Below are 16,964 nucleotides of genomic sequence, written 5' to 3' on the forward strand. Positions count from 1 at the left end.
CATACAACGGACAAAGACGTAACACGCGTTTCCCAAAACACCACGCAGAGAGAACAGTCGCTAAGTGCATCGTTGGGAGCATGATACTAACACGATCGAAAGAAAGGCAGCACTTCTCTCAGATCAGCTTTCTCAATTCAAATCTTACCTTTAACATTAGAACTATTTCGCAATACTGACGACGGATCAGCTCCTAGAGAGATATTACCACTTACGGCTGCAAATATTCAGGCGTCTTATTCGTATTTCTTTTTGGACCCCTTTTTCCTCCCCAATTTCGTGTTATCCAATTGGTAAAATGTATACACTCACTAACTGTAAGTCGTTCTGGATAAGAGCGTCTGCTAAATGACTAAAATGTCAATGTAAATGTAGTTCCAGTCTTGTCTCATCGCTGCAACTCCCGTACGGACTCGGGAGAGGTGAAGGTCGAGAGCCAGGCGTCCTCCGAAACAGGACCCTGCCAAGGCGTCACTGCTTCTTCACGCACCGCTCGCTTAACCCGGAAGCCAGCCGCACCAACGTGTCGGAGGAAACACCGTACAACTGGCGACCGAAGTCAGCTTGCAGGCGCCCGACCCGCCACAAGGAGTCGCTAGAGCGCGATGGGACAAGGACATCCCGGCCGGCCAAACCCTCCCCTAACCCGGTACGCCTCATGGGTCTCCCGGTCGCGGCCAGCTGCAACACAGCCTGGGATCGAACCCGGGTCTGTAGTGACGCTGTCACGATCGTCGAAGGAGGAGGACCAAGGCGCAGCGTGATGAGCGAACATACTTTATTATCTATAGTGATAACAAGAACAAAACAATAAACGATGACGTGACGTCCTAGGTCAAACACAACCAACACGGAACAAACCAAACGGAACAAGATCCCACAACTATTGTGGGAAAACAGCCTGTTTAAATGTGGTTCCCAATCAGAGACAACCAGCCACAGCTGACACTCGTTGCCTCTGATTGAGAACCACACCGGCCAACATAGAAATAGAACACATAGAATATACAACACAGAACAAGAACACATAGAATCTACACACCCTGGCTCAACATATAGAGTCCCCAGAGCCAGGGTGTGACAGACGCCTCAAGCACTGGGCTGCAGCGCCTCAGACCGCTGCACCACTCGGGAGGCCCTAGGTATCTTAGTCTAATGCTTACCCAATAAAAACGCACTAAATCACCGATTTGGCACTTCATTGCCTACATGTTAGGCTACAGATCATCCAATATATTGAGACAAATGACAGACAGTAGCCTACAAGTAGCAAAATAGAACTCAACTGATTGAACATCAAATGTATTTCAATGTGCCTGAAATAGGCCTATAGCCTAATGTATTTATATTTTAATGCAGTCATCTCGGTTTTTCATTTGAAGCATATTTTTATATGTCGCTTGTTTGGTGTCAATTGCGAAGACATTGGCAACTTTGTATTTTTTGTCAACTTTTGTTCTGAAGTTATCGGCGGTCACAGAGAGACGGATAAACCATGTGATTCTATGTTTAGTGGAGATTTTCTGTGTATAAAGTAACGTGGGAGGGCAAAAAGCATCTTAACGACGCACTTAGCTGTTCCACGAGTGGTCTGAGGCAGGCGTTAGATTACGAGTGTTTTCAAGTGCAACGTTGGGTTTGGGAAACAGCTCGGAGATTTAACGATGCTCTTACGAAGGTTCTAACGATGAAATTAGCCTTAAGATGCTTTTGGGAAACCGGGCCCAGGACTCTAGGACCCCCACAAATATTCAAAATAACTTCTAAAGTTTCGTAAATTGTATGTTTGTAAATGTTAAAATATGGCAGTTTAATATGGATGTTATTATTAGCTTGAGAGATTTGAAAAGGTTTGTGGCTATTTTTTCTTTGACCTTTTGTCCAACCCTACCTGGTGATGACAGAGTTCGGGGTCGACTATGAACACGTGACAGGAAGTCCTCAGCCCGCCCTCTTCCTCCCGGTTACCATTGCCATAGTGACCGTCGTCGTCATGGGAGGCCTGCATGGTGACCAGTCCGAAGAAGCGTCGGTCGTCGGGGCAACAGGCGCTGAAGGCTAGCTTCTCGGCAGGGTAGGTAGCAAGGACCTGTCTCCTGTCACTGCACAGCCGCACACAATCGTGCATCACCTGGGAAGAACAACATATCGAGTTACAATCCCTTCTATTTTAGAAACACACAGTCCTCTATTCCAAGAAGAAGGCTTTATAGTCCTTCTTTCCAGAGGAAACAGAGATTGTTGGTTTTTGTAACAACGACCCCGAGACCCACCCACAGGTTAGAGCACAGGGTCAAAGTACCATTTAGAGATATGGCATCTAAACATTTCAATCAACCAACCAACCAATCAACCAACCACCCAACCAACCAACCACCCAACCAACCATTCAACCAACCAACCATTCAATCAACCAACCAACCATTCAATCAACCAACCATTCAATCAACCAACCAATCAACCAACCATTAAATCAATAAACCAACCAACCAACCATTCAATCAATAAACCAATCAACTAACCATCCATTCAATCAATAAACCAACCCACCAATCAACTAACCAACCAACCAACCATTCAATCAATAAACCAACCTACCAATCAACTAACCAACTAACCATTCAATCAATAAACCAACCCACCAATCAACCATTCAATCAATAAACCAACCTACCAACTAACCAACCACCCAAAGGTTCAACCAATCCAAAGCAACCCGTACCTTCATGAGGACCAGGGAGTGTATCTTCTGTTCTGCCCTGAGTCGTCTCATGCTTCCTCTGATGGCCTGCAGACTGTCGCTCTCCAGACTAGCCCCTGTAGAGGCCAGCTCTATGGAGCCCAGGTACCCCACCATCATACCCACGTTCAGGATACCCTCGCTGGGATCCAGGCAGAAGTCCTCCCCTTCCACCTCCACCTGGAAAGAGGGAGGCAGTAAAAACATTACTCCAACATTCACTGATGTAAAACCTAGCTGATAATGTAGTTGTGTGGGTATCAAACCTAGCTGATAATGTAGTTGTGTGTGTATCAAACCTAGCTGATAATGTAGTTGTGTGGGTATTAAACCTAGCTGATAATGTAGTTGTGTGGGTATCAAACCTAGCTGATAATGTAGTTGTGTGGGTTTCAAACCTAGCTGATAATGTAGTTGTGTGGGTTTCAAACCTAGCTGATAATGTAGTTGTGTGTGTATCAAACCTAGCTGATAATGTAGTTGTGTGGGTATCAAACCTAGCTGATAATGTAGTTGTGTGTGTATCAAACCTTGCTGATAATGTAGTTGTGTGGGTATTAAACCTAGCTGATAATGTAGTTGTGTGGGTATCAAACCTAGCTGATAATGTAGTTGTGTGTGTATCAAACCTAGCTGATAATGTAGTTGTGTGGGTATCAAACCTAGCTGATAATGTAGTTGTGTGGGTATCAAACCTAACTGACAATGTAGTTGTGTGGGTATCAAACCTAGCTGATAATGTAGTTGTGTGGGTATTAAACCTAGCTGATAATGTAGTTGTGTGGGTATCAAACCTAGCTGACAATGTAGTTGTGTGTGTATCAAACCTAGCTGATAATGTAGTTGTGTGGGTATCAAACCTAGCTGATAATGTAGTTGTGTGGGTATCAAACCTAACTGACAATGTAGTTGTGTGGGTATCAAACCTAGCTGATAATGTAGTTGTGTGGGTATTAAACCTAGCTGATAATGTAGTTGTGTGGGTATCAAACCTAGCTGACAATGTAGTTGTGTGTGTATCAAACCTAGCTGACAATGTAGTTGTGTGGGTATCAAACCTAGCTGATAATGTAGTATTGTGGGTATCAAACCTAGCTGATAATGTAGTTGTGTGGGTATCAAACCTAGCTGACAATGTAGTTGTGTGGGTATCAAACCTAGCTGATAATGTAGTTGTGTGGGTATCAAACCTAGCTGATAATGTAGTTGTGTGGGTATCAAACCTAGCTGATAATGTAGTTGTGTGGGTATCAAACCTAGCTGATAATGTAGTTGTGTGGGTATCAAACCTAGCTGACAATGTAGTTGTGTGGGTATCAAACCTAGCTGACAATGTAGTTGTGTGGGTATCAAACCTAGCTGATAATGTAGTTGTGTGGGTATCAAACCTAGCTGATAATGTAGTTGTGTGTGTATCAAACCTAGCTGACAATGTAGTTGTGTGGGTATCAAACCTAGCTGATAATGTAGTTGTGTGGGTATCAAACCTAGCTGATAATGTAGTTGTGTGGGTATCAAACCTAGCTGACAATGTAGTTGTGTGGGTATCAAACCTAGCTGATAATGTAGTTGTGTGGGTATCAAACCTAGCTGATAATGTAGTTGTGTGGGTATCAAACCTAGCTGATAATGTAGTTGTGTGGGTATCAAACCTAGCTGACAATGTAGTTGTGTGGGTATCAAACCTAGCTGACAATGTAGTTGTGTGGGTATTAAACCTAGCTGACAATGTAGTTGTGTGTGTATCAAACCTAGCTGATAATGTAGTTGTGTGGGTATCAAACCTAGCTGATAATGTAGTTGTGTGGGTATCAAACCTAGCTGATAATGTAGTTGTGTGGGTATCAAACCTAGCTGATAATGTAGTTGTGTGGGTATCAAACCTAGCTGATAATGTAGTTGTGTGGGTATCAAACCTAGCTGACAATGTAGTTGTGTGGGTATCAAACCTAGCTGACAATGTAGTTGTGTGGGTATTAAACCTAGCTGACAATGTAGTTGTGTGTGTATCAAACCTAGCTGATAATGTAGTTGTGTGGGTATCAAACCTAGCTGATAATGTAGTTGTGTGGGTATCAAACCTAGCTGATAATGTAGTTGTGTGGGTATCAAACCTAGCTGACAATGTAGTTGTGTGGGTATCAAACCTAGCTGACAATGTAGTTGTGTGGGTATTAAACCTAGCTGACAATGTAGTTGTGTGTGTATCAAACCTAGCTGATAATGTAGCTGTGTGGGTATCAAACCTAGCTGATAATGTAGTTGTGTGGGTATCAAACCTAGCTGATAATGTAGTTGTGTGGGTATCAAACCTAGCTGATAATGTAGTTGTGTGGGTATCAAACCTAGCTGATAATGTAGCTGTGTGGGTATCAAACCTAGCTGATAATGTAGTTGTGTGGGTATCAAACCTAGCTGATAATGTAGTTGTGTGGGTATCAAACCTAGCTGATAATGTAGTTGTGTGGGTATCAAACCTAGCTGATAATGTAGTTGTGTGGGTATCAAACCTAGCTGATAATGTAGTTGTGTGGGTATCAAACCTAGCTGATAATGTAGCTGTGTGGGTATTAAACCTAGCTGATAATGTAGTTGTGTGTGTATCAAACCTAGCTGATAATGTAGTTGTGTGGGTATCAAACCTAGCTGATAATGTAGTTGTGTGGGTATCAAACCTAGCTGATAATGTAGTTGTGTGGGTATCAAACCTAGCTGATAATGTAGCTGTGTGTGTATCAAACCTAGCTGATAATGTAGTTGTGTGGGTATCAAACCTAGCTGATAATGTAGTTGTGTGGGTATCAAACCTAGCTGATAATGTAGCTGTGTGGGTATCAAACCTAGCTGATAATGTAGTTGTGTGGGTATCAAACCTAGCTGATAATGTAGTTGTGTGGGTATCAAACCTAGCTGATAATGTAGCTGTGTGGGTATCAAAGGAAAGGGGGATACCTAGTCAGTTGTAAAACTGAATGCATTCAACTGAAATGTGTCTTCCGCATTTGAATCAGGAGGGGTAGTAGGACTCTGGTCAAAAGTGAATAGTGCCATTTGGGACACATCCTCAGCATTCACCTGGACCTCTGCCTCCTGCAGATGGAACCCGTCTGGGAACACGGAGTCATCGGTCATTAGAACCCTGGCCATCTCCTCCTCAGAGAGCAGGTTGGGGTTGCTGCGGGACCGGCCCCGGCCGTTATGGTACGGGGGGAACTCTGGTTCTGACAGGGGCCTCGCAGGCTTGGCCGACGCAGAGGAGGAAGAGGAGGCACGGGGAGGAGGAGGAGGAGGAGGAGCGATGACCCTGTCTTTAGGATTAGGTTTAGGGTCAAGTTTAGGTTTAGGTTCAGGTTTAGGGTTAGGTTTAGTTTATTTGAACATGGTGGTACAGAAACATACATACAGTGTATTCAGAAAGTATTCAGACCCCTTGACTTTTTCCTTATTTTTGTTACGTTACGGCCTTATTCTAAAATGGATTAAATGAAAAAGAAATCCTCTCAATCTACAGACAATACCCCATAATGACGAAGAGAAAACTGTTTTTTAGAAATTTTGGCAGATGTATTAAAGATAAAAACATACATAAGTATTCAGACCCTTTGCTATGAGACTCGAAATTGAGCTCAGGTGCATCCTGTTTCCATCGATCATCCTTGAGATGTTTCTACAACTCGATTGGAGTCCACCTATGGTAAATTCAATTGATTGGACATGATTTGGAAAGGCAAACACCTGTCTATATAAGGTCCCACAGTTGACAGTGCATGTCAGAGCAAAAACGAAGCCATGAGGTCGAAGGAAATGTCCGTAGAGCTCCGAGACAGGATTGTGTCGAGGCACAGATCTGTGGGAGGGTACCAAAAAATGTCTGCAGCATTGAAGGTCCCCAAGAACACAGTGGCCTCCATCATTCTTAAATGGAAGAAGTTTGGAATCACCCAGACTCTTCCTAGAGCTGGCCGCCCGGACAAACTGAGCAAGCGGGGGAGAAGGGCCTTGGTCAGGGAGGTGACTAAGAACCCGATGGTCACTCTGACAGAGCTCCAGAGTTCCTCTGTGGATATGTGAGAACCTTCCAGAAGGACAACCATCTCTGCAGCACTCCACCAATCAGGCCTTTATGGTAGAGTGGCCAGACGGAAGCCACTCCTCAGTAAAAGGCACATGACAGCCCGCTTTGAATTTGCCAAAACGCACCTAAAGGACTCTCAGACCACGAGAAACAAGATTCTCTGGTCTGATGAAACCAAGATTGAACTCTTTGGCCTGAATGCCAAGCGTCACGTCTGGAAGAAACCTGGCACCATCCCTACGGTGAAGCATGGTGGTGGCAGCATCATGCTGTGGGGATGTTTTTCAGTGGCAGGGACTGTGAGACTAGTCAGGATCGAGGGAAAGATGAACGGAGCAAAGTACAGAGAGATACTTGATGAAAACCTACTCCAGAGCACTCAGGACCTCAGACTGGGAACAATGACCCTATGCTTTGTCATTATGGGGTATTGTGTGCAGATTGATGAGGGGGAACAAACTATTTAATCCATTTTAGAATAAGGCTGTAACGTAACAAAATGTGGAAAGAGTCAAGTGGTCTGAATACTTTCCGAATGCACTGTACATAAAGGGCCAGTTTACCAGACACAGAGTTAGTCCTGGACTAAAAAGCATCTCCGTTAAAATGTGTCTGGGAAACCAGCCCAAAATGTGATGTCAAACACTATATTAAAAAAACGTGATATATTAAAACAGGCAGATTGATACCTTTCTCCGAGCTGCTGGAGGAGTGTGAAGAGTTATCAAAGATCATGTTGAATATTCCTCCAGACTGCATCTCCGCCACCACCCTCTCTGCCCTGTTAATACCCAGGGTCTTGGAGTCCAGCTTGGGCTTGAACCAACCACCACCCCCTCCTCCTCCTCCACCACCACCACTGGCGCTGTTACCGCGAGAACCCGGCTTCACGTTGTTGTTGTTGTTGCCGCCTCTGCTGCTATTGTTATGGAAACCACACAACTCCTCGTCGCTGGAGCACGAGTCCGCGGCAGCTGCCGCTCCTCCGGCTGGACTTCCTGAATTGTTTCCGTGGCGACGGTTGCGGTTGGTACCACCGTGTCCGTGACGACGGCCTCCCCGGTCTCCCTCGGCGACGACCAGGTGCAGAACCCCCGTGCATCGGCCAATCAGCTTGACGACGTCCTCATGCGACGCCTTGGAGACGTTTATGTCGTTCACGGACAGGATGTGGTCACCGGAGCGGAGACCCACGTAGTCCGCCGGACTTCCTTTTAGAATGCAGCTGAGGACACAGGGGCCCTGGCCAGAGAGGGTGAACCCATACCCTGCCCTCCCCCTGGCCACCTCCACCCCCCGGATACGATCCCCGCTGCCCCCATGTCCTCCATGACGTCTCTTGGACGAGGTGTCCGTCTGTCTGAACATTGTTTTGACTCGTTGTTCTGTTATTGTACGTTATTTATCCAACCCTTACGTTACCAGATAAGCTGACTGATGTTATTTATCTAACCCTTATGTTACCAGATAAGCTGACTGATGTTATTTATCCAACCCTTATGTTACCAGATAAGCTGACTGATGTTATTTATCTAACCCTTATGTTGTTACCAGATAAACTGACTGATGTTATTTATCCAACCCTTATGTTACCAGATAAACTGACTGATGTTATTTATCTAACCCTTATGTTGTTACCAGATAAACTGACTGATGTTATTTATCCAACCCTTATGTTACCAGATAAACTGACTGATGTTATTTATCTAACCCTTATGTTGTTACCAGATAAACTGACTGATGTTATTTATCCAACCCTTATGTTACCAGATAAGCTGACTGATGTTATTTATCTAACCCTTATGTTGTTACCAGATAAACTGACTGATGTTATTTATCCAACCCTTATGTTACCAGATAAGCTGACTGATGTTATTTATCCAACCCTTATGCTACCAGATAAGCTGACTGATGTTATTTATCTAACCCTTATGTTACCAGATAAGTTGACTGATGTTATTTATCTAACCCTTACGTTACCAGATAAGCTGACTGATGTTATTTATCTAACCCTTATGTTACCAGATAAGTTGACTGATGTTATTTATCTAACCCTTACGTTACCAGATAAGCTGACTGATGTTATTTATCTAACCCTTACGTTACCAGATAAGCTGACTGATGTTATTTATCCAACCCTTATGCTACCAGATAAGTTGACTGAGAACATATAGTAATGTAGGCCTAGAACAACAACCAGGAAGAGGAGAGGGGTTGAATATACTAGTTTTGTCGACTCCATTCCATTCAATGAGCTTTATTGGCATGGTAAGGCATGGTGAAGAGAACTGCTGTTTCTTTTGATGAGGCTTAATCTCTCTCCTCTCCTCCCTTCTTCCCCCTCTATCTCCTTCCCCTGTCTCCCTCTCCCTCTAATGCTTTTCCTCCCTGTCTCGTTCTAGTGTCGAGGGCTTTCAAAACAATGTGTCAGGAGTGTGAGAGCTTGGCGTCAGCCCCTCCACTCCAACGCCAGCCCTGCCATGCTGGTGCCACTCTCTGATGATGATGTGACTTGTCACAGGTCAGGCAGGGGGTCACCTACAGAGAGACAGGAGGGACAAACAGCACCAAGGACTCATTGTGAGTATATCTGATGGTAGCCAATACAACACACAGAGGGCAGGAGCCAATATAACAACAATCAAGCCACATGCCTGAAAGGAACACATCTGAGTCAGCACAGTACCATTGGGGTTGGTAGCAGTGTTTCCCAAACCTCTCCTTGAGTACCCCAAGCTGTTCCACACTTATTTGATGTGTTCCAGATCCTCAAAAAGTTATACAGCTGCACCATCGAGAGCATCCTGACTGGTTGCATCACTACCTGGTATGGCAACTGCTCGGCCTCCGACCGCAAGGCACTACAGAGGTTAGTGCATACGGCCCAGTACATCACTGGGGCAAAGCTTCCTGCCATCCAGGACCTCTATACCAGGCGGTGTCAGAGGAAGGCCCTAAAAATTATCAAAGACTCCAACCACCCTAGTCATAGACTGTTCTCTCTGCTACCGCACGGCAAGCGGTACCGGAGCGCCAAGTCTAGGTCCAAAAGGCTTCTTAACAGCTTCTACCCCCAAGCCATAAGACTGCTGAACAGCTAATCAAATGGCTAACCGGACTATTTGCATTAACCCCCCCCCCCCCCCTTTTTACGATGCTGCTACTCGCTGTTTATTATCTATGCATAGTCACTTTACTCCTACCTACATGTACATATTACCTCAATTACCTCGACTAACCTGTACCCCCCACATTGACTCGGTACCAGTACCCCCTGTATATAGCCTCATTATTACCTGGACTAACCTGTACCCCCCACATTGACTCGGTACCAGCACCCCCTGTATATAGCCTCATTATTACCTGGACTAACCTGTACCCCCCACATTGACTCGGTACCAGTACCCCCTGTATATAGCCTCATTATTACCTGGACTAACCTGTACCCCCCACATTGACTCGGTACCAGTACCCCCTGTATATAGCCTCATTATTACCTGGACTAACCTGTACCCCCCACATTGACTCGGTACCAGTACCCCCTGTATATAGCCTCATTATTTTATTTATTTATTGTTGCTCTTAAATTTTTTTTTTTACTTTAGTTTATTTAGTAAATAATTTTCTTAACTCTTGTTTGTCTTAAAACTGCATTGTTGGTTAAGGGCTTGTAAGTAAGCATTTCACTGTAAGGTATACAGCTGTTGTATTCGGCGCATGTGACAAATAAAATGTGATTTGATTTCCAGTTGATTTTACCAATGAAGGGCTTGGTGCTTAGTTGACTAGTAGAATAGCACTGGAATACATCAAATAAGTTGAACGGTTGGGGGGAACTCAAGGAGAGGTTTGGGAAGCACTGTCTTACAACCATGGAGAAAAGAAGGAAAGGTCCCCCAAGTGTACACTCCTTCAAGAAGTCATATAAAGGAAAGAACTATGAGATAAATAAACACCAAATACATTTTAAACGCAATGCCATGTAGAACGCCAAGGAAGGATTACTGCATTCTACAACACCCCCTTGGTGAATGAATGCACCTCCACCACTGACACAAAACCACACCTGCCCGTGGGTGGGGTTAGAAGACGCATTGCATTGTTCAATGGGAAGGATGATTTCAAAACCGAGGGCGGGAACTCGCGACTCACCTTTCCACAGGTGTTGAAGACAGGAGGGCGTACAGTTGCGTGGCAACAAGATAGCCTCCTCTCCTCTCTCCACACCCTCTAGCTAACAAGCAATGTTTGCTAACTGCTGACAAACCTACAAGTGAGCTAAACTCAGCCAAAGAGAGAACTAGCTAAGCTTAGCAGCTTGTTTGCAAGAGAGGACGAGAACAGAGAGCTAATTTAGTTAGCTGGCTACAGTAGCTAGCTAGGTACCTATAGCAAGCGTAGCTAACAAGCTAAGATTCTAACGAAAAATGACAACAAGTTGTTCATTGTATCACTAGCACTGCGCTGTCGTCATTTGGGCTTCAGTCTTTGTGTTTATAAGGAATATAAAGATAGTTTACAAACTTTGTAATTATTGTCCGTAAATTGCTGGTCGAAAATCCATACACCTTGAAAGTGCATCCACCCGTGCTTAACTACTGTCCCGCCTCCGTTTTCCAGAATCTTGTAATGTCAACGAGTAACCATGGTAACGATAGTGTACACATAACTTTTCTGTCCTGACATTGGTTTACATGGCTGTCAATCATACTCAGAACTGTTCGCCGAATGTACCAACAAAAAAAACTAGCTAGAATGATTAAAGTTTGATTGAGAATCGGCTAGCAACAAAAGTACAGTATGCTACAGGTGGCCGAATTCAAATCCAATGTTTAACAAGAAAATGGCATCCAACCAAAGTTATATCTTTCACACACAATTACAGTAAAGACTACACAAGACCGTGGCACTCTTCGGAATGTGTTTGCAGACGATACAGAGGAAGAAAGCTATACATTGTTTCCCAAGGAGATTAGAACAGCTGGCTAAAGTGTAACGGTATCGCTGCAGTTGTCATGGTTAGCTACCGGTTCAGCCTAGTTTATTCGCTAGCCAGATGGCTAATTTTGCTAATCTATGTTGCTTACTGTTTAAATATAGTAATATATCATGCTTATAGCTAATTAATTAACTAACTAAATATAATACCTATAACGTTAACTTACTTTAACGTTTTGTTTTTCTCTGTTCAATTTACTCAATCCACCACCTGGCCAATGCATTTGTTAGCCATTACATTGAAAAACGTATATCCATATGGAGAACTTCACCGTGGCTATATAACTAGCTAGCTATCCAGTTTTAAAAAAGTGTTTAAAATTGCTTACAGTTCATAAATGCGTACCCGATTATGTTCAGTCTGATCCCATGGTTAGGTTAGCAGTAAGCACCGTAAACAAACGAAAGACTACTAACTACCAGCTGCTGAAGAAAGACTAAAAGGAGGTGTGTGTGTGTGTTTGGGGAGGAGGGGAGGGGGGTTACTGGTCTGGAGTATTGGGAGAAACTGGTGGTTACTGATGATGGAGATACTATAACCTGACAGTAATACATGATATCACAACTGGTGGTTACTGATGGAGATACTATAACCTGACAGTAATACATGATATCACAACTGGTGGTTACTGATGGAGATAATATAACCTGACAGTAATACATGATATCACAACTGGTGGTTACTGATGGAGATACTATAACCTGACAGTAATACATGATATCACAACTGGTGGTTACTGATGGAGATACTATAACCTGACAGTAATACATGATATCACAACTGGTGGTTACTGATGGAGATAATATAACCTGACAGTAATACATGATATCACAACTGGTGGTTACTGATGGAGATACTATAACCTGACAGTAATACATGATATCACAACTGGTGGTTACTGATGGAGATAATATAACCTGACAGTAATACATGATATCACAACTGGTGGTTACTGATGGAGATAATATAACCTGACAGTAATACATGATATCACAACTGGTGGTTACTGATGGAGATACTATAACCTGACAGTAATACATGATATCACAACTGGTGGTTACTGATGGAGATACTATAACCTGACAGTAATACATGATATCACAACTGGTGGTTACTGATGGAGATACTATAACCTGACAGTAATACATGATATCACAACTGGTGGTTACTGATGGAGATACTATAACCTGACAGTAATACATGATATCACAACTGGTGGTTACTGATGGAGATACTATAACCTGACAGTAATACATGATATCACAACTGGTGGTTACTGATGGAGATACTATAACCTGACAGTAATACATGATATCACAACTGGTGGTTACTGATGGAGATACTATAACCTGACAGTAATACATGATATCACAACTGGTGGTTACTGATGGAGATACTATAACCTGACAGTAATACATGATATCACAACTGGTGGTTACTGATGGAGATACTATAACCTGACAGTAATACATGATATCACAACTGGTGGTTACTGATGGAGATACTATAACCTGACAGTAATACATGATATCACAACTGGTGGTTACTGATGGAGATACTATAACCTGACAGTAATACATGATATCACAACTGGTGGTTACTGATGGAGATACTATAACCTGACAGTAATACATGATATCACAACTGGTGGTTACTGATGGAGATACTATAACCTGACAGTAATACATGATATCACAACTGGTGGTTACTGATGGAGATACTATAACCTGACAGTAATACATGATATCACAACTGGTGGTTACTGATGGAGATACTATAACCTGACAGTAATACATGATATCACAACTGGTGGTTACTGATGGAGATACTATAACCTGACAGTAATACATGATATCACAACTGGTGGTTACTGATGGAGATACTATAACCTGACAGTAATACATGATATCACAACTGGTGGTTACTGATGGAGATACTATAACCTGACAGTAATACATGATATCACAACTGGTGGTTACTGATGGAGATACTATAACCTGACAGTAATACATGATATCACAACTGGTGGTTACTGATGGAGATACTATAACCTGACAGTAATACATGATATCACAACTGGTGGTTACTGATGGAGATACTATAACCTGACAGTAATACATGATATCACAACTGGTGGTTACTGATGGAGATACTATAACCTGACAGTAATACATGATATCACAACTGGTGGTTACTGATGGAGATACTATAACCTGACAGTAATACATGATATCACAACTGGTGGTTACTGATGGAGATACTATAACCTGACAGTAATACATGATATCACAACTGGTGGTTACTGATGGAGATACTATAACCTGACAGTAATACATGATATCACAACTGGTGGTTACTGATGGTGATACTATAACCTGACAGTAATACATGATATCACAACTGGTGGTTACTGATGGAGATACTATAACCTGACAGTAATACATGATATCACAACTGGTGGTTACTGATGGAGATACTATAACCTGACAGTAATACATGATATCACAACTGGTGGTTACTGATGGAGATACTATAACCTGACAGTAATACATGATATCACAACTGGTGGTTACTGATGGAGATACTATAACCTGACAGTAATACATGATATCACAACTGGTGGTTACTGATGGAGATACTATAACCTGACAGTAATACATGATATCACAACTGGTGGTTACTGATGGAGATACTATAACCTGACAGTAATACATGATATCACAACTGGTGGTTACTGATGGAGATACTATAACCTGACAGTAATACATGATATCACAACTGGTGGTTACTGATGATGGAGATACTATAACCTGACAGTAATACATGATATCACAACTGGTGGTTACTGATGATGGAGATACTATAACCTGACAGTAATACATGATATCACAACTGGTGGTTACTGATGGAGATACTATAACCTGACAGTAATACATGATATCACAACTGGTGGTTACTGATGGAGATCCTATAACCTGACAGTAATACATGATATCACAACTGGTGGTTACTGATGGAGATACTATAACCTGACAGTAATACATGATATCACAACTGGTGGTTACTGATGGAGATACTATAACCTGACAGTAATACATGATATCACAACTGGTGGTTACTGATGGAGATACTATAACCTGACAGTAATACATGATATCACAACTGGTGGTTACTGATGATGGAGATACTATAACCTGACAGTAATACATGATATCACAACTGGTGGTTACTGATGGAGATACTATAACCTGACAGTAATACATGATATCACAACTGGTGGTTACTGATGGAGATACTATAACCTGACAGTAATACATGATATCACAACTGGTGGTTACTGATGGAGATACTATAACCTGACAGTAATACATGATATCACAACTGGTGGTTACTGATGGAGATACTATAACCTGACAGTAATACATGATATCACAACTGGTGGTTACTGATGGAGATACTATAACCTGACAGTAATACATGATATCACAACTGGTGGTTACTGATGGAGATACTATAACCTGACAGTAATACATGATATCACAACTGGTGGTTACTGATGGAGATACTATAACCTGACAGTAATACATGATATCACAACTGGTGGTTACTGATGGTGATAATATAACCTGACAGTAATACATGATATCACAACTGGTGGTTACTGATGATGTAGCTGATATAACAGTAACGCAGATATCACACCTTGTGTTCTAACATATATATTGTGTTATATAATTTATAATCTATGTAAACTACCCCCCTTTTTTTCTGAGATAAAAACATCCCCATAAATGTCCATTCGTCATCATGCATTACATCTTATAATTCCGTAGACAGTCTGTGTCGATCTCCCGTAAATAGCTGCCTGATAGCCACTCTGGGAATAGCCTACTGTACCACAGCCGCATCCAGCCGCACAGACAGACAGTCAGCACAGAGGTCATGGGAAGCATCTTGTCTGAGGATTTGAATTATCTCCGGCCGGCTGAAAGAACAGTATGGTGAAGTTCCATATGGGCATCGTGCATGGCTAACCAACTCCTCAGAGAGAGAGGTAGAGAGAGAGAGAGAGAGAGAGAGAGGGGAGGGGGGGGGAGACAGAGGTGGAGACAGAGAGGAGAGAGATAGGGGGGGAGACAGAGAGGAGAGAGAAGAGAGAGAGGGAGAGAGAGACAGAGAGAGAGAGGGAGAGAGAGAGAGAGAGAGAGAGAGAGGGGAGGGGAGGGGGGAGAGACAGAGAGAAGAGAGAGAGAGAGAGAGAGAGAGAGAGACAGAGAGAGGGGAGGGGGGGGGAGACAGAGGTGGAGACAGAGAGGAGAGAGAGAGACAGAGAGGAGAGAGAGAGAGAGAGAGAGAGAGAGAGGGGAGGGGAGGGGGGGGGGGGGAGACAGAGGTGGAGACAGAGAGGAGAGAGAGAGAGAGGGTAATATCCTCTCTATATGTTGTACATAATCTCTATCTGTAACATCCTCTCTAGTCTCTGTAACATCCTCTCTAGTCTATCTCTGTAACATCCTTGAGAATGTTATTATATTGAGAAAATAATACATCCTCTGATGGCTGATGCATAGTCAATCACAACAAGCATAGAAATAGAAGGAATAGAATAGTTATGTGATTACATGCATTACCCCTTAAATGTGCTGTCTACGTCCAGTCTGTTAGTAGGTCCAGATTGGGGACCCCCATCCCTCCTGTGGTGGGCTGTAGGAGCACTATATAGGGAATAGGGGGTCATTTGGGACGCAGTCTATGTGAGCCATATGGCTAGTGGTTAATCTGTGATTAATACTCTTAACAAACTATTAAAATGCCCCCAAGTGTGTAGACTACACAGGACTGAGATGACATCACAGCAACCTTGGTTGACTGTCTGTGACGGCAGCCGTGTCTGGTCATGTCTAAATTGTGTCTTTAATTCCCGTTTCCCCCAAACTGCACCCTATTCCCTATGTAGTGCACTACTTTTGACCAGGATCCATACGGCTGCAATACATAGGGAATAGGGTGCAGTTTAGGATGCAGGCTTAAATCAGAGACAAGAAACAGATATACACTACAGTAGACTACTGTACATTATCAAATATTGCAGGTCGGCAAATCCTTAAAATCTCTTGTTAATCTGTTGTTTTCTTCCCGCCCAACTCAGC

The 16,964-nt window shown here is 43.0% G+C and overlaps 1 pseudogene across 1 annotated transcript in view; it reads right to left on the reverse strand.

The window, feature by feature from the left end:
- The window catches only part of LOC311126033 (regulator of G-protein signaling 12-like), a 51,069-nt pseudogene extending 41,806 nt beyond the window's left edge, over nt 1–9,263 (reverse strand). The window contains exons 1-4 of the transcript XR_014615175.1: nt 7,505–9,263; nt 5,816–6,048; nt 2,723–2,920; nt 1,892–2,131 (exon numbers count right to left, since the gene is read on the reverse strand). The product of XR_014615175.1 is annotated as a regulator of G-protein signaling 12-like (transcript). The remainder of the gene's footprint in view (nt 1–1,891; nt 2,132–2,722; nt 2,921–5,815; nt 6,049–7,504) is intronic.
- Between the last annotated feature and the right edge of the window lie 7,701 nt (nt 9,264–16,964).

The sequence above is a fragment of the Coregonus lavaretus genome (assembly GCF_964263955.1).
Source record: "Coregonus lavaretus genome assembly, contig: HAP1_SCAFFOLD_2476, whole genome shotgun sequence".
In the NCBI taxonomy this organism is placed as follows: Eukaryota; Metazoa; Chordata; class Actinopteri; order Salmoniformes; family Salmonidae; genus Coregonus; species Coregonus lavaretus.